The 27652-nt window shown below is 26.6% G+C and overlaps 1 protein-coding gene across 3 annotated transcripts in view; it reads left to right on the top strand.

Moving 5' to 3' along the window:
- The window catches only part of LOC135922095 (polymerase delta-interacting protein 2-like), a 154486-nt gene that overhangs the window by 95908 nt on the left and 30926 nt on the right, over positions 1-27652 (top strand). The window lies entirely within an intron of this gene.

Below are 27652 nucleotides of genomic sequence, written 5' to 3'. Positions count from 1 at the left end.
AACTTACACCAGTGGTCGATATTCAAAAATGTTAATTAACCTTCATAGATTTTTTAGTTTTTTTAGTGTTAATGTTTATCTTTTTTCTTTTCTTTTATTAATTTAGTTTTATAAATTAATTATAAATGATATATAAATAAAAAATGATAATATTGATGAATTTTATATCATTGCTTTTTTCAATAATTATAATGTATCGCTATTTTTTGGTATCGGTATTGGGTATTAGTATTATCGGCCGATACCGTGTATTTGCTAAAAGGTGTCGGTTCATCTCTTATATAAATTGTAGGGCTGTGCCGATTCATATATTTTTCACCGATCCGATATTTATATTGATTTTTTACCACCCCCCTTTGAACTAAATGTAATTAAAATATCTATATTTTTTATGCAAAAAATAGAATTATGCATTTAATTTAGTTTTTTTATTTCTACAACAATTAAAAAATGTTTACGGATATTGGTAGTATTAAATGAATTTTTCATCCTCCCCGTGAAATTTGAATTCCGCAGAAATCGCATTTTGCAAAATTATCTTTTTTCTTTTGTAAAATATTTTTATAATTCAGATACCATATTTAAAAAAATTCTTTTATTTGAAGTATAAATAATAAAATTGGGTTATTATATAAAAAGATTTAAAATAAATAAAACTTTGGGTGTTCCTTTCTATTTTCATAAAAGAAGTTTTAAAATATTATAAATCTATTTTAAAAAATAAATAAAATTTAAGGGGTTTTGTGCATTTGCATTGTTTAAAAAAAAATTATTTAGAAAATATTATTAATGTAAAATAAAAGTACTTACGCAAAATAATTTATACTGATATAAGATACATAATTTTGTTTGTTTCTTTCTAATACATAGAAATATATAATGTTGTATAAAACTAAAAAGCATTACACGAAGCTATATAAAAAAATTTACGAACCAGAATGATTTTAAGAAATACATGATTGTGTTCCTTAAAAGGAACAATAGTTAATATTTACTTATATGTTCTGCCAAGGAATAAGAATTCACTAGGTTCAAGTATTTGTCATTTAATATTGTGAGTTACTTAATAGATATTTATATATGATCAAAATAAATCTAATTCAAAAAAATTGGCAATATGAGTATTATATATATCAGAGACCTGCAGAGGTACCATTTGCACGGCCCGGCCCGGCTTTAAATTTTTTGGGCCCGGCCCGGATATTTTTTAAAAAAAATTTTTACAGCCCGGCCCGGCTCGGATTTAAAAATTTCAGGCCCGGCTCGGAATTTTTTAAAATTATATTCGACCTGGTATATACAAAAATTCACCTATGAGGTATTTTACCATATTTTTCAGCGAGTATTATCGCTTATTATTTAAAAAATACATTTAAAAAGCTAATATTTTGAGAATATTATATTGAATTTATAAAAATAAATATTTTGAAAATATAATCTAATTGCACAATATTAATATAATTTATTTTATAATATAAATTTTTAACAAAAGAAGATAATTGTATTATATAATATTGTAAAAAAAAATATAGAAAAATGTTGGATTAAAAACTTTCAAGACTCAAGGTAAATATAATAAATGCAATAAATATTTGACAGTTTGCAAAGTAAAAAACCAGGATTGACGAAACCCTATACTCAAGAAAGATATTAAAAATTCACAAATTATCATGAAGAAAGAGAAGCATATCTACCTTTTCAGGTTGAAGATAACTTCTTCTTTCTTCAAGAATTCTCCCAGTACTGGAAAAATTCCGCTCACAGCTTGCACTTAAAGCAGGAATTGCCAATTTTGCTAAAATTGGAAATTCGCTTTGATGAGCCGCCCACCACTCTAACAAATTATCCACCTTAAATGTTTTATCTATTATTTATGTAATTATAATATTCATCATCGGGTATTGACATATTACCAGAATTACCATCGCCCATTTGTCATAAAACGATTCAGTTTGTTTAACAACAGTCGTAATTTGACTGGTCGATGGTATTTCATTTACTTCCTGAGCCTCTTGTAATTTAATATAATCTTTTATATAGTTTTCCGTTATTTTGCGATCTGTCCCTGACTACATACGTAATTGCTTGAATTTGGGACAGAGAAAAAGAGAAATAAAATGATACTTGTGTAAAACAAATTTTTCAATTAAAAAATGCTTTATATTAAGTAAAATTTTATTTCTCCTTTTCGCTTTGAAAGGTATTACAAACTTTAAGAAGTGATATTCCTTTATTTGATTGTTTTGGTAAAATATATTCTAAAAATTTAGATATGAATTATAAAAAAATATATTAATAATACTTGAATATTGGGGCTTATTTAAGATATTCTTTTATTTGATTGTTTTGGTAAAATATGTTGTAAAAATTTAGATATGAATTATAAAAAAATATATTAATACTTTGAATAAATTTGCAGGAAATTAATAATTAGATCGATCTGTGGGTGTTAGGTAGTGTTAACCATCACCCAATATTATATTAATCATAACTATAATATAATATAATCTTATAACCATTAACTCATAATATAAAAATATTTATAAAAAATATTAAGGCCCGGCCCGGCCCGGCCCGGGTTTAACAATCTTAGGAAAAAAATTTTTTTAGGGCCGGCCCGGATATGTTTAAAAAAATTTTTTTTAGGCCCGGCCCGGGTATATTTAAAAAATTTAAAATACGGCCCGGCCCTGCCCGGGCCGGGTTTAGGGCCGGGCCTGCAGGTCTCTGATATATATATAACTCAAAGATATGCAGGCGGTATTTTTTAAAATATACACCCAGGCCTGGTTTTAATTTTTTTTTAAAAATAACCGGGCCTGGCGAATATTTTATTCCAAATATCTATAAAAATTAAAAATAAATGAAATATATTTAAATTGTGTATCATAATATATAACATTCATTCATTTAAAATATAATTTAACTAATCATTATTTTAAGTGATATTTAATCAAATTGACAACCAAGAAACCCTAAATATTCAAAATATAATACACTTTTATGGGAAAAGTTTATTTTAGATAAGCATCATTTTATCTCACTTTTTTCTCTGCCTCAAATTTAGGCAATTATGTATGTTGGAGAGCGCAAAATGAGTGATATACTTATATAAAAGACCATATTAAATTACAAGGAACAGTAAGTAAGGGAATTATCGAACAGGCGAATAGAAAGTTTGGGGATTCAAACTCACTCCTTTAATTACAAATGGGGATAAGATAATTTGAAAAGTTATTGTATATAATTTTAATATTCGTTGAAAAACGATCCATAAAATGTCGAATAGGTATATATATATATTTTAAAAACCAAGGCTGTTAAAAAAATTTTATAACCTAGCCAAAAAAAATTTTCTATGAATAAATACCGGTCGGGTCGTAGTCAGCTCGCTTAGTTGACTCACTCAGTCGGCTCGCTAAGTCGGCTTACTTAGTATACTCGCTGGGTCTGCTCAATTTTTTTAGTTTTTTTATTTATAAGTAAATTATGATTTTTGATATTTATTCTTTTACATATATTTTGTAAAACGACACCATTTGAGTCGATTTTTATACGGTTAACTCAAATGTCTGGTAAATTGCTAAATTTTAGGTTACTGATTTATGTGAACAAAAATTATAAAAAGACATTATTTCCATTTTTTAGTAAAATATTTATGTCGAAACTAAAAATGGTTCTGGACCCGAATTCGGTTTCAGGGATTTTGGACTTTATTGGTGGAAATTTTTATAACATGGAATTAATAAACCGCTCAGGAGTTGCCTCAAGCCGGAATTAGCTCAAGCTGACTTTTGAGCTGAAATTTATTTTTTTATATAAACTGCTGAGCCAAGTCGGCTTAACTCTAAACTCAGCCAGTTTTTGATTCGAAAAATTGACTTAGGCTTAAGCCAGCTTATTAAGACATATGAGTCGGCTGGCTCAAGCCAGCTCAGGAGTTAGCTTGAGTTCAATTTAAAGCCGAAATTTATCTATATGTGATTGAGACATTTTAAGAATATAATTATGTAGAATTATTGTTCTACCGAGCATTAATTATTATCTATAATATGTATAAAAGCCGTGTCACAATGAATTTAGCCAACAGTATTCTTTTAAAAAATATTCGTCCAATAAAAATCATCTTGCAAATGTTAAGCCAAATGCAATTTCTATAATGTGATTATATATTTTATTTTTTATATTTTTTATAATGATTTTATATAACTTGGGAAAAATTTTTCAAAATTATTATGGTCTTAGATGCTTGAAAATTTTTAATTTTAAATATGGGTTAGACATTGGCCTGAAATTTTTTTTTTTGAAGACATGGCCAGGCCTCTAAAAACCAAGGCCCATGCAACTTTCATATTCTGATTGTATTTTAAATGCATTATGACTTTTTATATATTTTATTTTAGTTCTCAACTACCAAAATTATTATGGTCTTTGGACGATTTGAGAAAATTTTCCCAAGTGCGTGGATATGTCTTAGGAATTTTTTAATATTATATATTAGGCATAGGTATAATATTTAGCACAGAATATTTATTATATGGCTCTTAGGTAAAAGCTAATTTAAATATATTTTTACTCAAAAAAATAGTATTCACTCTTAATCTTAATGGGTTGGCGAAGTAGGGGTGGGGTTAAAAATAAAAAAAAATAGATATGGTTTTTAGAGATTTACATCTCCAGGCTTGGTAAAAAATTTTGAAAATTTCTATGGGTTGGCCAGGCTTGAGAAAATTATTATGGGTTGGGCTGGGCTTGGAAAATATTATTATAAATTATATTGGGCTGGGCTCGGGGAAAATTTTTCAGAATTATTATCAGCTTGGACGTTTTGAAATTTTTTTATTATTAACTATGGGTCAGACATTGGCCTAAAACAAATTTTTTCGCAGGCCTGGGCCGGCCTGATCATAAAACAAAGACCCATGAAAATCTGATTTTGATTGTATTTTTAAATTCATTATGATTTTTAAATTATTTTATTCCAATTCTCAACTACCAAAATTATTATGATCTTTCATTGGGCTTGGAAGAATTTTTCAAAATTATTATGGCTTTTGCTTGAGAATTTTTTTTAATATTAAACATAAGGCATAGGTGATCAGTAAAATTTAACAAATAATATTGATATTATCAAATAAAAGCTTTAAATATATTTTGACTCAAATCATATATTTACACTTATTATGGATTGAACCTGGCCTGAAGGGGGGAGGTGGTAAAAAAAATAAAAATTGGATATTATCTTCAAATAACAGGTAACAACTCATAAAAGTAAGGAGAAAATTCTCATTCCCCGTCATTTTTGACGAGCTATCTACTAGTTTATTTATAATAAGTAAAATAATTTAATTTATTTATATCTAATGTTAATATTAATATTTTATTATTATCAACAAAAAAACATATGGTGATTCCATATCAACCAAGGTTTCAACCCGACCCCATTCAATTTTTCTTAAATTTTGTATACTGGTAGTATATACTATAACTAAGAAAAAAATGAAATTTTACCTACCCGCTAAGATATGGCCGTTTAAAGCGCGGAAAAGGTATTTTTTTTTTCAAATTTTTTTCTCTATAGATAGATGTCACACTGCTTTATATTTGTACAAAATCCTAGACTGGGATGAACATGGGTTTAGGAGTTATCACTCTTTATATGGCTAAAATTGAAGAAATTTAACATTAATATCATCATATTTTAATTTAATGAATAGTTATAAAATAATTTTGAGGTGCAATTTGTCAAAAATGTACCATTTTTCCGCGCTTTAAACGGCCATATCTTAGCGGGTAAACAGTGTTGGAAGGTAAAATTTCATTTTTTTCTTAGTTATAGTATATACTACCAGTATACAAAATTTAAGAAAAATCGAAGGGGATCGGGTTGAAAATCGACTTTTTTTTGTTGATTTGATATGGAATTCACCATATATGATTTAATATTTTTTATTTATATTATATTATTAGATGATAACCCGTCAAGAATGACGGGGAATCAGAATTTTTTTTTTTACTCAATGATTTTTTTTATGGAAAAACCCTCTGATGGCAGATTCAAGAATTGCTGTCATTAGGGTAAAGTTAAGATACCATCTATCAGATATATTCCATTTTTACGAGACCTTTTATCAAATCCTAACAATGAATAATAGCTCATTGCAATGGGGTGGATACCACCAAACATTGTGATGGATATCCATCTTATTGCAATTGGCTATTTAGAAGATTATTAGCAAAAATATTTCTATGGGTCAAAATCCAAGGTCTTAATATATTAGTACATAGCAATTAGGATTCAGTAAATAAATAGCATGCCATTCATATTATATTCAGCTTTTTCCTAACATTGATATTATCAAAGTATACTTTAAAAATGCTTTTAGTTTCAAATTTCGAGGACATTTCATTAATTGTTTTATTCCTAAATTTCTAGACATACTATGACATTAAAACTCTCCTTTATTTAGCCCACATGTCAAAGACTCTGTTGAAAAGATCCAGCAGGGGGGCACATGTCCTCTCTTGTTTTATCTTGGTATTCGTGATCTCATCAAAAATAAAATTATTGAAGTTTAAATTCTTTGAAGCCAATTTTAAGACTCATTCTTAATAAATCCAAACTGCTCCAATTATAACAATTAGTGTAAAAATAACAGACCTATTATATTTCAGAAGTAATAACTCATAAAGTATGATGTTTTTAATTTAACAACTCCAAGGGTTTAACTAAAGTGAAAATGATATAAATGCAAATATTTTTATAACCTTTTTAAAATATATAATAATCATACAATATGCAATTGGATAAGCTAAATTTCATGATTTGATAGATTTCTTTTTATTGATAATTTATCTAAATAAAATTTGTTAGATTTTATAGTTATGAAAAATGAATTAGCCTGCAGTCCACTATCTTAACGCCTTCTGTGAGTTGAGTATATAAAAGTTGATTTTCGTAGTATGAATTGATTTTTTAAAAAAAATAATATGACTAAAAAAATAACTATAAAAAATTTAACCTTATGAAGATGGTAAAGTATGTTAGAAATGGTATCTAAAGTGGATGAATGTTGAGTTTGGTATGAGATTACCATTGAACCGATTACTCTATAATCATTTTTATTTAACAAATATATTTTAAAGGAACACTATTGGCTGAATTTGATTGACGTTTTTTGAGAATTATTATAATAGATAGAGCACATTAATATATTTTTTACAGATTTTTGATAGACCGTCAAGAATGACGGGGAATAAGAATTTTCTTCTTTATTCAATGATGGATGAATAATAAATTTTACCTTTATTTGATAATGAATGAATTAGAAATTTTCTTATCTTATGAGGTGTAATTTATTTATATTTCTTTAACCAGGCGCGTACGCAGGAATTTGGTCTGGGGGGGGGGGGATAATAAATTTTTTTAAGAATATTATTGTTAATTAAAAATACTAAGCATAAATTTATTAGGACTAATAAATTTTCTAATGCACAATTTTAAACTAATGTGAATTAAAAAAATTATATATATAAACCGGCATTGAAAAAATATAAAATAAATGTGAATTATAAAATATAAAGTGAATATAACCCACGATATGAATCACTAAAATGACCCAAAATTGAAATTTGAATTTTTTGAGCTTTTAAAATATATAAAGTATAAAAAATTTAAATGTTGGAAATATAAATTAATACACAAAAAGTTTCTTAGGAATAATTGTATTTTGTATGTTTTGAGCTAATTTTTCAATTTTCTATCCTTGCTTGGCGTTAAATGCCTATGAATATTCAAAAGATTCAAATCATTCTACTTTCAGATTTTGTATTTCATAGATATGTTTTTCACAGACTTGCAGGCCCAGCCCCCGAGCCGGACCGTATTTTAATTTTTTTTAAAAAATACCCGGGCCGGGCCTGAAAAATTTTTTAGAAAAAATATCCGGGCCGAACTGTATATTTTAAAACCAAATATTTGAAATCGCCATTATTAGCTATAAAAATCAAAAATAAATATATATTTTTTTAAAAAAATTCGGGCCGGGCCTGAAAATTTTATTTTCAAAAAAGCCGGGCCGGAAAAAATTAAAAAAAAATCTGGGCCATGTCCTGCAAATAGTACCTCTGCAAAGCTCTGTTATTCTTCTTAAAAAAGAGTATGTTCTCTCATTAGTTTACTAAAGCTGCTAATATATATATAACCATTTTAATACATTGGGAGTATAATCTAAAATGTGTTTGAAATAATGCAAAGCATCCATAGCATTTTTTGGGATTGTATCAACCATAGTTAATCTTTAAATCATAGTTATTCAGCTAATAAGGCATCATAAGATATTTTAACATCTTCATGATAAAAATCTAACAAATATTTATATTTTTTTTCTATCACCATATGAAAAAGGTTGGGAGAGGGGACATTTGTTTTATAATACTCTTCTACTGATCCTATATTAATGTTTTGACGATGAGCTTGCTTTCTGCAAGTCGAGGGAACAAATATTAAACTCGTATACCTCTGCTTTTGACTCAACAATAACATATAAAATATGAAATTCTTCATCAACATTAGCTCTAATTTTCTTGAGTTCTAATAAAATGCTCTCCGCTATTCTCATCTTCTTAATCAAGTCAATGTTATGTTTTTGAAAAGTATTACATAAAGTAGTTGTATAATTAAATAATACATTCTAATGAGAAAAAAAATTTGGAATAAGTATTGAATCCAATAATTTTGCTTCTGAGGAAATATTTCTTTCAAGCCATTGTGATATTTCAGTAATAGCATTAATAATCGGCTCTTTAACTCCATAAAAGCTGTTACTGCTTGATGGCGGAGACTCGATCTCATTGGACAAGCTTGCAATTTCTTTCTCCCTGTTGGACAAGGAGTTTCAGAGATAATTATTATTTGACTAGAAATTTAGATAAATATTACGCCACTAAAATTTTTAAATAATAGGTAAACTACGCCAAGGAAAACTTGAAATCGAAATTAATTGATAAAATAACTTAGTAGATGAATGTGATAAATAAATGTAATTAAATATATATATATATGAGATAGTAATAAATATTAACAAATATAAATTAATATTAACAATAATATTTTTGAAAAATATAATCCGGCATCTGCATTTTTTGGCTTTGGTCCCCCCCCCCCCCCGCTGCATACGCCAATGATTGCTAACATGTTTAAATTATAATTTCATGGATGTACAATTGTCATAAGCGTTATTTTTAAAGTTTTTGAATATTTTTGACGCAAATGGGCTAAAATATAGATTGTTATCATGTTTAATTAAAAATTTTGTGAAGATGTGCCATAGTGACAATTATCATAATCGTTATTTTTAAAGTTTCTTGAATTTTTTTGACGCTAATGGGTAAAAATATAGATTGTAAACAAACATGTTAGAGATTATTTAGAGCAACAAAAAATATCGGTTGCCAGCGAAAGACTATTTTCCAGACCTACCGATACCCTTACGTAAAAACAAATTAGAATGTCGTCTACAACACTTAAACAATGCTTATCGATAAATTCATGGGATATAAATATTTTAAATTTAAAGGAAGTTTTTTGGAAATAAATAATATTTAGCATATTTCATTTATATATTATTTAATATAAAGTGAATGTTATTTCATAAATAAAGATTATATTTAGTAAAAAAAAATTCATCATTATTTAATTTTTTTTTAAATTTATAAATTAGTTTTATCGAAGTCAGATATAAAATAGATATTTTAACTAAATGCTATAGATATTTTAACTAAATGTTTTTTAATAAACAAAATCATATATACTAGGATTTTGTAATGAACTAGACTCTAGCAGTGAATTCCTTACTGTTTTCTAAGTCTATTTTTTATGAGTTGGAAGCTTTAAAAAATATTATACAGAAAAAGAATATTAGCGCCTTGTTTCTTACAAGAATTAAATATATCAATTTATTTGACACTAAAAATTTAAGTCCATCACTGTCCTAAATTTTATAAAAAAATTAGGTTCGAACCAAAATTATTTTTAAAAAAATGGCTCGGGGCGGAGGTATGGTAGAGTTTTTTTAATATATTTACTTGTAGTTGTAATTAAACATGCGAGTTTTTAATTTAATATGCTTATAATCTATATTTTTACCTATTATCGTCAGAAAAATTTAAACTTTTGTAACGTTGTCACTTATCTATGGTTCTTCTTCACTAAATTTTTAATTTAACATGTTAGAATTCAAAACTTTAAAAATAACGATTATGGCACAATTGTTACTTTTCTAAAGTATATCTTCACTGAAGTTTTATTTAAACATATTGGCAATACTTATTTTAGCCCATTTAGGTCAAAAAAACTTTAAAAACAACGATTATGACAATTGTCACTTATCTAGGGTACATCTTCACTAAAATTTTATTTAACCATGTTAGCAATACTTATTTTAGCCCATTTACGTCAAAAAAATTTAAAAAACTTTAACAACGATTATGACAATTAACACTTATATAGGGTACATCTTCACTGAAATTTTATTTAAACATGTTAGCAATATTTATTTTAACCCATTTACGTCAAAAATATTTTAAAAAACTCTAAAAATAACGATTACGATAATTGTCACTTATGTATGGTACATCTTCACTAAATTTTTAATTTAATTAGCTACTTATTTTTGCCCATTTGCGTCAAAAATCTTTAAAAATAACGATTATGACGATTGCCCTTTTATATGGTACTTCTTAATTGAAATTTTAATTTAACATATGTTAAAAATACATATTTTTGTCCATTAGCATCAAAAAAATCTAATATGTTTAAAAATACCGATTATGGTAATTGTCATTTTTCCAAGGAACATCTTCATTGAATTTATAATTTAACATCTTTACAATATAAATTATATTTTTATCCTTTTGTGTCAAAAAATTTCAAAAATGTTAATAAATAACGAATATGACAATTGTTTTAAAATATTATCCTTAAAAGGATTATATAAAATAACATAAAAAGGTTTAATATAAATATTTTAAAAAAAATATTAGAAAAAACCACCTCTTTTAAGGTCCATGAAGTTGGCCCCACACTTTTTGATTTTCAATGGTTTATCAGTTGGACTGATTTGTACCCGATTTGTACCGTTTTCAGTTCGATTTGTACCATCACCGTTTTTGAGATATTCAAAGAACAAAATGGGGGGCCAACTTCACGACAGCCCACCAACTTTTGAACTTAAAAATAAAAAGTGCATAGGTCGATAGAGAATGATTTATACCGTTTTCAGTTCGATTTGTACCATCACCGTTTTCCAGCTATTGACCGTTAAAAATATGGCGCCAAAAATAAAAAACACTCATGTTGCATGTGCGCTATTATATATTTAAATACTTAAATAATTTATATTTAAAGTTCAGTGATATTTATTTGTATATCTCAAGGCAACAAAATATATATATAAATTAATATATATTTTCATTTTGCTTATTTTTAAAATAAATTATAAAAATATATTGGGAATTCCTCCGTAACTTATTTAATACAATCACACACTTTATTCTATTCTATTCGTATTCGTATTTTATTCATTATGGTGGAGGATAGGAATGATGTAAAGATCAAGGTATTATTGAAGACGTTGGATCTAAAATTTCTTGCGGAGAATATTATAGATGAAGCTACAAAAAAATATAAACTATTCGAAACATTGGATAAAGAGATGGCTGTGAGTATCATGGATAACTGATAATTTATCATATCAACAAATGAAAGATTTAGTACAAAAGAAAGTTGAAAAGAACATGATCACGCGTATTTTGGAGTTGTTCAATACAAAACCGGACAGACTTGAGTCTTCCAGAGAGTATTTCGATAGACTGAAAGGGTATGGTTCGGGGCTCAATCCTGAATTTTTGTCGGTGCATTTTATGTTGAATTGTCGTAATGAAAAGCTAAAAACAAGGTTGATTGAAGAAAATACTACAGAGATTAATATTATAGAGGACATTGTTGTCAAATTTCAATCGTTGGAGATCAATAATAATAAAACATATGTAGAGAAAGATTCTTGGGGAAGAGAGGATAGAACCGATTGGCAAGGCTATTCGTCTTGGAAAGAGAACAAGCAGACTTTTAAGGCCAACACCAACAACAACAATTACAACAACAGCAGCAACAACAACAACAATTTCAAAAAGACGGAGATGATACAAACCCCAGGCCAAGAAATAAAATTAATTTTATTAATGATATTATGATTGACCGTCAAGTTAATAATTATTATTTTTCTTTTATGATATATACTGGTTCTCCGGTGTCATCCTTGCCCATGAAAGAGTTTGAAAAGCTTACAAAGGATGAAGTTGTGGAGTTGAAGAGTTGTTCGAAGAAATTATTCTCTTAATTGGTAAAGTTATTAATTGTAAGGTCAAATTTCTAAATACGATTAAATATTTAGATTTTTATGTTTTGGAAGGGGAGAGACCACCTTTATATGGTCTAGATTGGATCAAAGAATTTGATTTGATTAGATTTAATTTTGATTTTAATACTAAAGAGATAGGAGATAGGGTTAATTTTTTAACTTTTAATAATCCGTTATCGCTTCGAATAGGATTGATTGTTCAATGACAATGACTTTGATTATAACCTTAAATTTAAAAGAAATGACAATGACTTTGATTTACTACCTTAATTTTAAAAGAATTAAATTTTGAGAATTAACTCTACGCAACTCCGTTTTTTTTTCAAAGTGAGCCTCAATCAATTATGGCGTGGGGGTATTGTCACTGAGAGGATCAGTAATGTCATTTGAAATTCAAATTTTCTAAGGTCAAAATTATTCATTTAGATTATAATGGTTCTTTAATTATAATTGTTTTCTATGATAATACGCTTTTCTTATATTTTTTTTATCACCATCTCCAATTATCATATATTTTAATGATTGTTTTTTTTGATTAAATAATTTTCTTCATTCTATTAATTTTATTCCAAATATATTTATTGTTTATTGGCCACCTATAGTGTGAATTGTACCTATTGATAGTGTAATTTATACCTTTTGTAAGGGTAATTACATAAAAAACTATCATGTACAACTATGGTGCCAATTCCCCTTTATACATATATTTTCATTCTTAAAAATAAATTACCTCTCGCATGCCAAACGAGTTCTTTCCTTCCCCATATTTTTGTACAATGTTGTGTTTTCAAATTTAAAATTTTTTTTTTATATATATTTTTTTTTTGGAGGGAGTGCATGTTGCATGTGCGCTATTATATATTTAAATACTTAAATAATTTATATTTAAAGTTCATTTAAGCTATTATATATTTAAATACTTAAATAATTTATATTTAAAGTTCAGTTAAACTATTATATATTTAAATACTTAAATAATTTATATTTAAAGTTCAGTGATATTTATTTGTATATCTCAAGGCAACTAAATATATATATAAATTAATATATATTTTCATTTTGAAATCACTTTTTTTTCTTCTTATTTTTAAAATAAATCATAAAAATATATTGGGAATTCCTCCGTAACTTATTTAATACAATCACACACTTTATTCTATTCGTATTCGTATTTTATTCATTAACTCCAAATTTATTTTTTTAAATTTTTTTAACGTACAACGATAGAGAATTTTTTTCTCTTCCTAATGATGCCTCAAATTAAGCTTTATCTTCATTATTTATTTCGGAAATCAAACTTTAAACCTTATATTATAGCGTGAAGTTAGCCCCCCCCCCCCGATATTCAAAATTTGAGATTTTTAAAATTTTTAAAACGGGATTGATTTGTACAGTTTCATTTGTACTATTACCGTTTTCCAGCTATTGACCGTTAAAAATATGACGCCAAAAATAAAAAACACTCAAATTTTTTTTTTTTAGAAATTTCTTAACGTACAACGATAGTTAATTTTTTATAAAAACTGAACCGGCTTAACCTTTTTTAATAATTTTACTCCTTCAAAAAATAATTATATCGGTTCGGTTACGGTTCAGATATATATAACGGTTTATAATGTTTTAACGGTTCGTTATAGTTCACTCCGGGTCACTGATAATTTTATAGTATTAATCCCCACTTTAAAAATATATCAACATGTATACTAATTGAAAAATATTACAACATGTTAATGACTTTGTTATTAGATTTTGTTTGTAAAGGCGTCATATCTTTAACGGTCAATAGCTAGAAAACGGTAATAGTACAAATCGAGTTTGAAACGGTACAAATCGGGTACAAATCAATCCCGTTTTAAAAATTTGAAAAATCTCAAATTTTGAATATCGGGGGGAGGGGCTAACTTCACGCTATAATATAAGGTTTAAAATTTGATTTCCGAAATAAATAATGAAGATAAAGTTTAATTTGAGGCATCATTAGGAAGAAAAAAAGATTCTCTATCGTTGTACGTTAAAAAATTTAAAAAAAATAAATTTTGAGTGTTTTTATTTTTGGCGCCATATCTTTAACGGTCAATAGCTGGAAAGCGGTAATAGTATAAATCGAGTTTGAAACAAATTGGGTACAAATCAATCCCGTTTTAAAAATTTGAAAAATCTCAAATTTTGAATATCGGGGGGGGGGGGGCTAACTTCACGCTATAATATAAGGTTTAAAATTTGATTTCCGAAATAAATAATGAAGATAAAGTTTAATTTGAGGCATCATTAGGAAGAAAAAAGGATTCTCTATCGTTGTACGTTAAAAAATTTAAAAAAAAAAATTGTAAGTGTTTTTTTTGGCGCCATATCTTTAACGGTCAATAGCTGGAAAACGGTAATAGTACAAATCGAGTTTGAAACGGTACAAATCGGTACAAATCAATCCCGTTTTAAAAATTTGAAAAATCTCAAATTTTGAATATCGGAGGGGGGGGGCTAACTTCACGCTATAATATAAGGTTTAAAATTTGATTTCCGAAATAAATAATGAAGATAAAGCTTAATTTAAGGCATCATTATGAAGAAAAAAAGATTCTCTATCCTTGTACGTTAAAAAAATTAAAAAAATAAACTTGGAGTGTTTTTTATTTTTGGCGCCATATTTTTAACGGTCAATAGCTGGAAAACGGTGATGGTACAAATCGAACTGTAAACGGTACAAATCATTCTTTATCGACCTACACTTTTTATTTTTAAGTTCAAAAGTTAGGGGCTGTCGTGAAGTTGCCCCCCCCCCCATTTTGTTCTTTAAATATCTCAAAAACGGTGATGGTACAAACTGAAAACGGTACAAATCGGGTACAAATCATACCAACTGATAAACCATTGAAAATCAAAAATTGTGGGAACTTCACGACCTCCTCTTTTAATATACTAAAAGAAATAGATAATTTTACAAAAATGATAGAAAAAAATTATAAAAGATTTCACCTAAAAGAAATTTTATTATTTATAATAAAATTCACAAAAGAATTCCTCAAGAAAGATTTATTTACAAAGAACTCAAAATTCTTATCAAATCAAAATATGTTCAAAAATCTTTTTGAACTTCAAAAAAATTTTTTTGCTTAAAATTTTGGGTGTGAAAATCACTAATAAATTATAAGAAAAATAATATGTAATTTTTTTTATTAAAAACACATCAAATAAGTAAATCCATTTTTTTTTTCATTTCATTTCATTTCATAATATAATAATATAAATAAAAAAATATTAAATTATATATGTTTTTTTGTTTATAATAATAAAATATTAACATTAAATATAAATAAAATAAATTATTTTATAGGCTATGTCCTAAATTAAATAAAAAATTACTTAAAAGTTTAACGAAATGCACAACTTTCGTGAGTTTTGAGAGATAAGAAACATGTCTCGAATCATCCATTAAATTTTGAAAATGTTGTGAATGATTTACTAATTCTATATTTTATATTATTTAAAGACACGACTAAACGTAGAAAAAGGGATAGATTATTTATAAATATTTGACAACTGGTATTTGCTAAAAATAGCAAATGAAATTTATAATGAAGAATTGTCTACCTATTATTTAATTAATAATATATATATGTTGTATTCCATATCAAATCAACTGACGATTCAACCTGACCCTCTTCGATTTTTTTAAAAAAATAAAAATGTAAATTACTTTTCAGATAGGCTTATTTCATAAGATATTGCCATATTTAGAAACGCGAAAATTCTAAAATACACTAAATTTTAAATATCTAAAAAAGTAATTAAGCTTTAGACATAATTTATATTTTATTAAATAGCTCTAGAATAGCCATTTAATATGATATAAAATTTATTATATTAAAAACAGATCTATTACCAATATACGGAAATAGAAAATCGGAAATGGCTATAAAATATAAATTGCTTTATTTTTCTTTCAAATTTTTTTTACAGATAGACATTATATTTCTTAATGTTTGTACAAATTCCTAGATTGGGACGAGTACTGGGCCAATAGTTATTACAATTTAAATATAAGTAGTATGGCTTAAATTCTATTTTATACCAAATATAGAGTAATCATTTTTTAAAAAAAGTGGGCAATAAATACATGTGAATAATAGCATTATAACTAAAATCCTAAAAAATCTTAAAAAACACAAAATAACAATTTTATAATTCTGTCTTAAAACAAAAACTTATATGCCAGGATGAATAATTTTATATCAATGAAGTTAACGGGGAAAAGAATAAAGTGCATAAGAGATTAGTTTTTTGTAATATAAAAGAATTATTTACCAATTTGAAATAAACAGTAATATAAAGAAAGTTTTTAGCAAGTTTGCTATCATGAGATTGAAAAACTGTATTTTAGCAAGCGGGTTTGGAACGCATACAATTTGCATCAGCACATTTCATCAAATTTTAAATTAATTATAATTGGTGGTAAATTATATAAGTTAACTGCAAACCAGCATAACTATCCATTTCCTCCTTTAAAGATTATAAACATTACATTGCACAAAGTCTATGCAATCCAGCCCAGCCTTGATGTTACTTAAGGAAATGCCAAATGTGTCCCGGCACTTTGAAACTTAAAGAAAGACTACATTTATTGTTTGATAATAATGCCATAGATTATATATCATTTAAACAATGGTTGGCAGCAGACCGTACTACCCTCGAAACGTTAACTAAGTCGCCAGCGAATTTATGGAGTATTTGATTGAAAAATTAAATATTTTAATTCCTCATGCATTTATTTCTTCGGAACAATTTCATCTTAGTCATTAATCAGATTTGAAGGATGGGGAATATCTAATAATATACGATTTTGCAGAGAACTAAGCTTTTGCAGATCAAGATCAGGCTCAAGGTTTCCATTGGACTAATAATCAGGCAACACTTCATCCATTTATGATTTTTTATCACGAAAGCGTTATCATCAAACATGTAAGTTACGTGGTTATATCAGATTGTCAAAAACACAATATTTGTTCCTTTAATTTATTTCAAATAAAATTAATTCTATTCTTGAAAAAAATATTTGATAAGATTTCAATAATTTTTTAAAAAACAACTTTGTAAACCTCTACAACCATTATAATGATTTTGGGATCAAGGCATGGCATTTTTTGGAACTGCACATGGCAAAACTCCTTGCGATATTTTAGGGGGAATTACTAAGAGGTTGGCCACTAGAGCAAGCGTGCAACGTCCTTATGAAAATCATATACTATAGAGGTGGGCGCGGGCCATGAAATTACGCGTGAGTGAATGTGAAGAAATTTTAAATTATTAGGCGTGACGGGCCTTTCCAAAATTTTCCCCGTGCGTGAGTGGGCGTGAACACAAATTTCCATAAATCACGGAAATTTTAATTTTTAAAATTGTTTTTTATTAATATAAATTTGCAAATTTATAATTTTAAAAAATATATATTTTATTTATTATTTAATTTAATTTATTTTTTTTAAAAAAAGATTAGTTTTTGAAAACAAAAAATCTTTCGCATTTTATAAACAACATCCGAGTGAACCTATTTTTACTTTTGCTAGCTTTTTCTTTTAAAATTTATATGTTCAAATTCAAATCAAATTTATCAACAAGCTTATTTACATGTATATAGTGATCTTCTTTCAAGTATTTTATTATTATATATATTATTTTACAATGAAAATATAATTCTTCGCATTAAATTATAATTTTTAGTATTTACAAATGTCATTGAAAGTTTTTACTTTTTATTATTTGTAATAAATGCTTTAATGTAATGTATGAGTAGTGAAGGAGTAGAATTTATAATATTATATTAATATATAATAAGTATTTCTTTATTACCAATTAAACTCAAAGATCTAGAGTACTATTAGACCCAACAAAATACAACAACCAATGAAAAATAATAAATTAATGGAAATATGGTAATACATAAAATTTTTTATAGTGGTAAGCGTGAGTGGGCGTGAATTTTTTTTATTACCACCGTGAGTGAGCGGGCCGTGAATAAAAAATTAGGCTCGCGCCCACCTCTAGTTCCAATCGCCTTTTCCATTTATCCTTCCAATTGAATAAATGCATGTTATTTCTGTGTCCCGGGAATTCCTTTGACTGTTAAAAATCTATTTTCGAGATTAGTTCAAATATTCAAAGTCACTGACAAATATGTAATTAATCCCCGGGTTATTAATTCTCGCATAATTATATAAATCCATAGGAGTTAGTATATTAGAGGTGGGCGCGGGCCTAATTTTTTATTCACGGCCCGCTCACTCACGGTGGTAATAAAAAAAATTCACGCCCACTCACGCTTACCAATAAAAAATTTTTGAGCCGCCCGCTCACGAAAGGCAATATTTTGATTCACGCACGTCACGCCCGAAAATTCACGGTGTTTTTAAATTTTTCAAAATTGGTAACCTATAATTATACACTTTTTTGAATTTATTCTATTTATTTCTATAATTCCATAACAAAAAATAAATACAATTTATAAATCGAAATTTTTATTTAAAAAAAGATTAATATCTATGTTTTTTTATTTTAATTGAGTACGCCTTTCCTCCAACAAGCGATTGGCTACAGAAAACAATATTTCACTAGATGGCGAACTTGCAGGGGCGGATAAAATTTTACTCGCTAATTTTTCCAAAAAAGGAAACGAATTTTCATGCTTCCAAAACTTCAAAATACTATCATTATTATTTGTCTTCTGATCTTTTAAGTTCATCCTCGCAGCTTTCTTCGATAGATGGTGAGGGTTCATCAGTATCATCTAAAAATTCTCTAAATGTTTCATTTAGAATATTAGGTTTCTTGTGAGTGTAGAACGAATTATGACAGCTAATAGTTGGCTTTGGCATTGACTTATTCATATCATATTTTATGACATTTAGCATTTTTATGGTAGTTTTATATATATCGTTTTTTTCTTCTTCTGATAAAAACTTAAGGCTTTTGAAATTGGGATCCAAAATTAAGCCTACTTTATGTAGGGGCTGCATGATGAATCTTTCTTTTAAAAGACATCCAGTCCTGATTTTTAAGGCTTCTATTATTGTTGTATCCCCTTCAGAGGGTTGACAAAACTGTAATAATTTTTGTCTCGACCGATAAACTTCATTTATTGTGGGATGGGAATCGGCACTCAAATTTTCCGAGCATTCTTTAATTATTGATAAAAAAAATTCTAACTGCCGTAAGATGGTAATATCAACAGTGGCTAGTCGATTTTATTCTTGCTTGCTAAGCAAGTACACCTGAATTTTGGAATATGATTTTAAGAAACTCTGTATCATGATATATACAGAGTTCCATCTAGTTAACACATCTTGTTTAAGAGTGTAGCCTAGTTTGCTGTTAGCTGTTGATTGTTTGAAATACTGTACTATTTTTTTCACACCATTTATATTTACAGCTATTTCATGTAAACAATTATCAAAAATGTAATGCATAATGTTGTTTAATATATGGCATCTTTCATCATCTTTAAATGCACATATTAGGTTTGCCCCGTCATCAGTTACTACTATACATTTACTTAAATAATTTTCTATGTCTGTGTATTCTTCCAAAATTGAATTTACTATAATTTTGATATTGACTCCTGTTTTTTTTTCATCCATTACCCTTGTAGCCAAAACAAATGATTTTAATTCAAAATCCTTATTGATAATATGCCCAGTAATAGTTAAAAAACTACGATTTTTATACTAATCTGTCCAAAAGTCGGTGGTTATGGACAAGTAATTGTTTTTGATCAAGCTTTTTATCTTAATTTTAATTTCTTCATATATTTTTGGAGCTACTGTATTCATAAGAGTTTTTCAACTAACAAGTATATCTTTTATATTTTTTTGTCCATATGTAACACCAACATTAATTAACTCTTGGCCACGCTTATAAAATCCTTCACTTTCTGTAGCATTTAAAGGTCGTAGATCTTTACATATAAAATATAACTGATTTTTTTGTAAAACTGCTTTTGATTTATCTGACATTTGTCTTTTAAACATATTATATATTGTCTGATCAGAATGTTTTTTGTATTTTTTATGACACATTTATGTCTTAATATTACATTTATATGACATCACGTTTTGGCAACTTGTACATTTTACAAAATTTTGTAAGGTACCTTTATAATATTAAGAAATTATCCCATATCTTGCTTTTTCTGTTTTCTAAATTCAATATCAATGTCTTTCCTTCTTATTTTAGTTAACATCTCTGATTTTGAAATCATGTCCATCTCAATTATTTCATTATTATTATTAACATTATTATCTCCTTCTCCACTGCTTTGTGTATGATTTTCCTCTTCAAGGTCGCTTAAAATCATTTATTTAATAAATAAAGAATGAATGAATTAAGTATTTTTCTAAAATGATTTAAACCAAAGATTATAGTAAAAAAATTAAGACCATTTGTTTAAAATTTAAATAATATATTAGAAAAATATATCATGTGATTTTCCTTAGCCTGATTAATAAAAAGGGTATAACGTCAATTCGGCGTGAAAATTTTGGCGCACGACAATTCGGCGCAGAAAACTCGGCGCGGCGTCAATTCGGCGCATCGTCAATTCAGCGCGGCGACAACTCGGCGCAACGTCAATTCGGCGCGGCGTCAATTCGGCGCGTATCTAATACAGTTGCAATTTATTATAAATTTATTAGTATAAAAAAAAGGATGATTAAATAGAAATGATTTTGAATGTTGGTCATATTAATTATTTCTTCGTATTTTTTTTTACAAAAATCTAATTTTATTTACTAAATGTGTAATATCAATAAAAAAAAATTAACAACCAATATTTATACCGATTTCCTTGCTGGACCAGTTTACCACATTATAAGGTAGGGGAGACTGGGGTTAATTGGACCGATTTTTACAAAATTTAGCTCCTGATTTTTTTTATATAATATAAAAAATAATATATGATCAGATACCTCCTAAAACTATACTCTATAAAGGTACCTTATAAAAATTTTAAGAATATAATCAATTTTTTTAAATTTTACTTTTTGAAAAAGTAAAAATAATATCCAAAAAGCCCCAATAGCGGGGTGGGGCAAATTCAAGGGGCTTCCTAAATCATTGGTTTTTTTAGCTATAATAAATTGAAATGCATTTTTATTTATTAATAATGATACGTATAGAATAATTTTATTGTTTTATTGTTAAAAATATCATAATACTTATAAATTGAAGCAAATTATTTATAAAAATTGAAACTTAATTTAGGTTAATTTAATAAACATTTTGGACATAAAGGAGATATTATGATTTCTTAGCATAAATCCTAAATATCAATCATAAACAGCCATGAAATTGCCTTTGTGCGTTAATTCGTTTTTGATTATTTTATAATAGAAAAAATTAGTTAAACATAATATATATTTAAAATGATTAATAGAATTATTTTAAGGATTTTTAATAAATCTAAAAAATGAATAAGTCTTAATTTGAATTTTATTGGATCAACATTAGTGTTGTTAAACGTCCGATTTAAGATTAGAGATAGAAGTCCAAACTTTTCTTACATTTAGAGCAAAATCTCGCTTACATAATATTGGCTACTAATCAAAATAGGGGAGACTGGGGTTAGGTACCGGGGCTTGGCAAACCACTTAATCTCATCTTAAAATTAAATACACCAGAAGGTTAAAATTTTATCATAATATAGTTTTTATTAGTTTACGTCTATAGACAAAAAATCTTTTGAAATAATTATTAAAAATTTTATTTAAGAAATAAAATATTGATGAAGTTTTTATAATTTGGGAAAGTTTTATGAGTATTTATTATATCCAGAAATTTAGAGTTAGCAGGGCTTGCTAAACCATACACGTCAATTATGGCAGTTAATAATGAAAAAAATACAAAATGTTTATTAAATTAACCAAAATTAAGTTTCAATTTTTATATATAACTTGCCTTAATTTACCCGCTATTGGGGCTTGTTGGACAAAATTGTTCTTTTACAAAAATTAAAATTCAAAAAAAATGATTATATTCTTAAAATTTTTTATAAGGAAACTTTATAGAGTATAGTTTTAGGTATCTAATCATATATTTTTTTTATATTATCTAAAAAACCAGGAGCTATAGCCAATTTTATAAAAATCGGTCCAATTAACCCCAGTCTCCCCTACCTTATAATGTGGTAAATTGGTCCAGCAAGGAAATCGGTATAAATATTGGTTGTTAATTTTTTTATTGATATTACACATTTAGTAAATAAAATTGAGATTTTTGTAAAAAAAAATACGAAGAAATAATTTATATGACCAACATTCAAAATCATTTCTATTTAATCATCCTTTTTTTTATACTAATAAATTTATAATAAATTGCAACTGTATTAGATACGCGCCAATTGACGCCGCGCCGAATTGACGTTGCGCCGAATTGTCGCCGCGCAGAATTGACGTTGCGCCGAGTTGTCGCTGCGCTGAATTGACGTGGAAACAATAAAAAGGTATAAACCAAAATTAATAAAACAACAAGATTTTAAATCATATGAGTAATGTTTGAAATTTTTAAAATATTTGTTAACTATATATATAATCCAAATATGCAACTTTATTTATGACAATTATATTGAGTATGTTAGATTTGTTGGTAAATATGAGAAAATTTAAACAATGAGTTATATTAATTTCGAATCATTATAATTTGAAAAATGATTAGTATAAATAATAAAGATAAATGAAAATAAAACATATTTAAATTTATGTATTACCATATTTCCATTAATTTATTATTTTTCATTGGTTGTTGTATTTTGTTGGGTCTAATAGTACTCTAGATCTTTGAGTTTAATTGGTAATAAAGAAATACTTATTATATATTAATATAATATTATAAATTCTACTCCTTCACTACTCATACATTACATTAAAGCATTTATTACAAATAATAAAAAGTAAAAACTTCAATGACATTTGTAAATACTAAAATTTATAATTTAATGTGAAGAATTATATTTTCATTGTAAAATAATATATATATAATAATAAAATACTTGAAAGAAGATCATTATATACATGTAAATAAGCTTGTTGATAAATTTGATTTGTATTTGAACATATAAATTTTAAAAGAAAAAGCTAGCAAAAGTAAAAATTGGTTCACTCGGATGTTGTTTATAAAATGCGAAAGATTTTTTGTTTTGAAAAACTAATCTTTTTTTAAAAAAAACTAAATTAAATAATAAATAAAATATATATTTTTTAAAATTATAAATTTGCAAATTTATATTAATAAAAAACTATTTTAAAAATTAAAATTTCCGTATTTAGAAATTTGTGTTCACGCCTACTCACGCACGGGGAAAATTTTGGAAAGGCCCGTCACGCCTAATAATTTAAAATTTCTTCACATTCACGCCGTAACGCGTAATTTCACGGCCCGCGCCCACCTCTAATTGGAACACTTTCTTTGTTAATTATCTTCTATACGCTATATATATATTATTTATAAACATAAATTAGAATATATATCAAAAGGTTAAGTTATAAAACGAAAAGCAAAACTAAAAATAAAAGTATAATTTGCACAATTTGAATAAGTTAAATATATCAGAATAAAGTAAAGATAATTTAATGAATGCGTGTTATAATATTTTAATTTATTAATTCCTATTATATAACATTCTCCCTCTTCTAAAAAGCCTTCCCATAATTTCATCTAAGCTGTCATAGAAAGCTTGTCGTTCAAATGATTCTTCAAATCGTTTCATGAGTCATTGTAATCGTTGCTTGTCCAAATCTTTTATTGTGTTTGTACGGTGGTTTGTTCAAATCTTTGAGTTTGTATGTAAGTTTGTTTAAAACGTAAGCTTGATATCCTTAACGTAAATTGTCCTCATAAATCGTAATTTTGTCAGATCAATTTTCAAAATTGTTATTTTCATCAGTAAATCATGAATAATTAGGAATAATAATTATTGATCAAGTTGGATATAAGAATAAGTGAAGAATGATAAATCAATAAGATTGTTATTCTTGCAAATGTTGAATTACAGGGTTGCATGTATTTTATTTGATGATATAATAAAAACAAAAACTAATTTTGAAGTATTCAAAAAAACAGAAATACCACATTTATGTATTAGGAAAAAATAGTTTAAGTGAATATTTTTTCAAATTTTTACAATAATTTTTTTTAAAAAAAGTAACATAAGAATTTACCTATGAAATGTTTCTAGAATAACGTATGTAATTGGAAAATTAATTTTTTGGAAGATTTGGAAGTATAAGTGGTAATACTGTATTGTATAAATCATCAACAAAAAATAATACTATGTATTTAATGATCTTTATTTATGAACCTTAAATCTCAATATTGATCATAAAGACTTACACTAAAGAATTTAAACTTAAAATCAGCCACGTAATTAACTTATATTGCAGATAAATGTAAATGCCATTCGTTTTTTTCTATAGAAAAGCGCTCAGAAGAACGAAATATAAAAATTATCAACCAAAGAATATTTTTGTATATATTATAATAATCTATAATTACAAATACAAACACAATAATAATAATTTACATAATGATTTAATTTTGTAAGAAAATATTATATTTTAAAATTGCATTCTCGTTTAGTTTTGAGTGTTCCGAAATTGGCATCTTTATTTTTATATAAATAGAGAAAAGATAAAAATATATTTAAAATATTTTATAAATTTATATTACCTTTGATTGGTTGTCCCCGAAAACCAAGTTCCAAAAAATCATGTATATGATTATAAAAGTTTGTAAAATCGTACGGAATGTACTGATTTAATATCGAAGTAACATTATTTATGATTTGATCTCTATTGTTTGGCCTTGGTATAGACCTATATTTGTTTTTCATGACCCCGAAAAAGTTTTCAATAGGATTTAATTGAGGTGAATATGGCGGAAGATATTCAATTCGATTTTTATAGCTATCAATAAGATGACACTTGTGTATTGCGGTATTATCCATAATGATAATTGCATCATTTGGAAGAATTGTTACTAATTCTCTCAGATAATCAAGGAAAAGCAACCCATTAAAGGGCCCTTAATAATTCGATAGGTTATAAGGCCATTAATTCCTATTGTACATAAAATGCTAGCGTTCTTGCCTTTGGAAGGTGGAACTATCACAGTTGGTGTGACGTTGTAAGGGGCCCAAGCATACACAGGTACAACATGTATGTAGGTTTGTGCCTGTTTTATTCAGGAAGAACACTTTTTCATAGGAATGTTTAGCATTTTAAGGCAATAAGCCTGGCGAATGCGAATTGCTCCTGGTGTATTTCGTCGATCGGGCTTTATTCCAGCCCTTTTTTTAGACCATCCTATTTTTTTATATATTTTCGGATGGTCCCCTCATTTTTTGGGAAACCTGGAGGCTAATTTCTATGATATCTTTGATAGTCGAGGTGTTGTTATCCATTAAAATATTTATAACCTTTCTTTCGATTTCGGATGTGTCTTTTTTTTGCATCCCTTTTTTGAATTTGATATTGCTTTAATGCCCCCCCCTATAAACTCTGGAAATGTTTCTTGCCTTAATTTGTTAACCGAGACTATTGACATATCAATATGTCTGGCAATATCCTTTATTTTCATTCTTTCCATTTCCGGCTGGGACAACAATTTGGTTACTATGTCCATTTTCTCTTTATTCCAGCAATTATATTTTCTTTTTGGGTTTTGAATTGCCGGTGAGTTTATAGGGTTTATTATTGTAGAATTGGCACTTATAGCAGATTGCGAAAATGATGTGGTAAAGGAATGATTAGATAAAAAGGAATTATTATTATATAAAGAAGAATTTTTAAAACTATTATTGGTATTATTGGATAAAATATTATTAATATTAAACATTTTAAATTTAAAAAATTATTTTTTTGTAATTAAAAAGTTTTATGAGAAATTTTTATTAATTGTTAAATTTTTTTCCTAATACATAAATGTGGTATTTCTGTTTTTTTAAACACTTCAAACTTATTATTATACCACTTGATAGTTTTTGTTTTTATTATATCACCAAATAAAACACATGCAACCCTGTAAAGAGATAAATAATGAATGTTTATTTATTTTCAAGAAATGTCAATCAGATTATTATTCTTTTGATAATATGTTTTTATTGGAAAAATAATATTTTATTCAGTGTGTGATTTTTTATATGAAATAAGTCGGAGATTTTATTAAATGAGTTGTATATTTATGAATTGGAATTCGAATTATTAGATATCGATTTTTATGATTATACTATTGGAATTTATTAGATGAAAAATAAAGTGTAGTTGTTAGTTTTATTAAAGTTTGAATTTAATGGCCTCTGAATACCCATATTTTTTTTATTAAATATATTGAAATTATTTTTAACAACACTATATATATTACAAATTTTATTATTAATATATGATTTTTCAATTTCTATATGATTCTCTTTCAAATCATATTGTCATTACATTTCACTCACATATTGAACACAATTCATGACCACATGACCCATTTTCTCACATTTAAAACACATTCGGTCATTATCTGTATTGCTCACATCTTTTTCACTTGAATTTAAAATAATAGAATCTTTTATATTACGTACTACTGGATTTATCAATACCGGTGGTCTTTTTGGAAAACCATTTTTAAAATTTGCTTCTTTCACTATGCAATTCTTTTTAATATGACCTGTAAAACCACATCGATGACAAAATATATCATTTAATTTTACATTCACATTTTCGCTGATCTTTCGCTCACGCGAAAAATTTTTCCCACTATGACCCCTCCGGTCACAAATATCACAATTTTCACTAAAATTATGATTTTTATTTCTAATTGTATCTATATCTTTAGAAATATTATTCAAATTTTCTTTAATTTCTTTTATATAATTTGAAATTACACCTTCATTTTCATTTCTTTTAAAGTAGTTTACAACCTTCACAGGTTTATTAATCACAATTTCAGAAATTTTCTCAGAAATTTCACTCATAAATGAATCCAAACTAACATTTATATCTTTTGACGTCATAATACTTTTACCAACAATAGGCATTTCACTAGTATTTGACTTCTCATTTCTCTGGAATTACTTATTTTCTGGATATTTAAATTTTTAAGTTCAATTAGAATCAAATTTAAACTATTTTTTAGATTTTCAGAAAAATCTTAAAATTTATCAGATGACATAGTATTCACACCACAACATTAGAATCATCTAACTTACT

Source organism: Gordionus sp. m RMFG-2023, chromosome 1, assembly GCF_954871325.1.
Source record: "Gordionus sp. m RMFG-2023 chromosome 1, tfGorSpeb1-WG-v2, whole genome shotgun sequence".
Taxonomy (NCBI): Eukaryota; Metazoa; Nematomorpha; class Gordioida; order Chordodea; family Parachordodidae; genus Gordionus; species Gordionus sp. m RMFG-2023.
The sequence above is the reverse complement of the archived record's forward strand: the minus strand, read 5'-3'. Positions and strand labels throughout refer to the sequence as shown.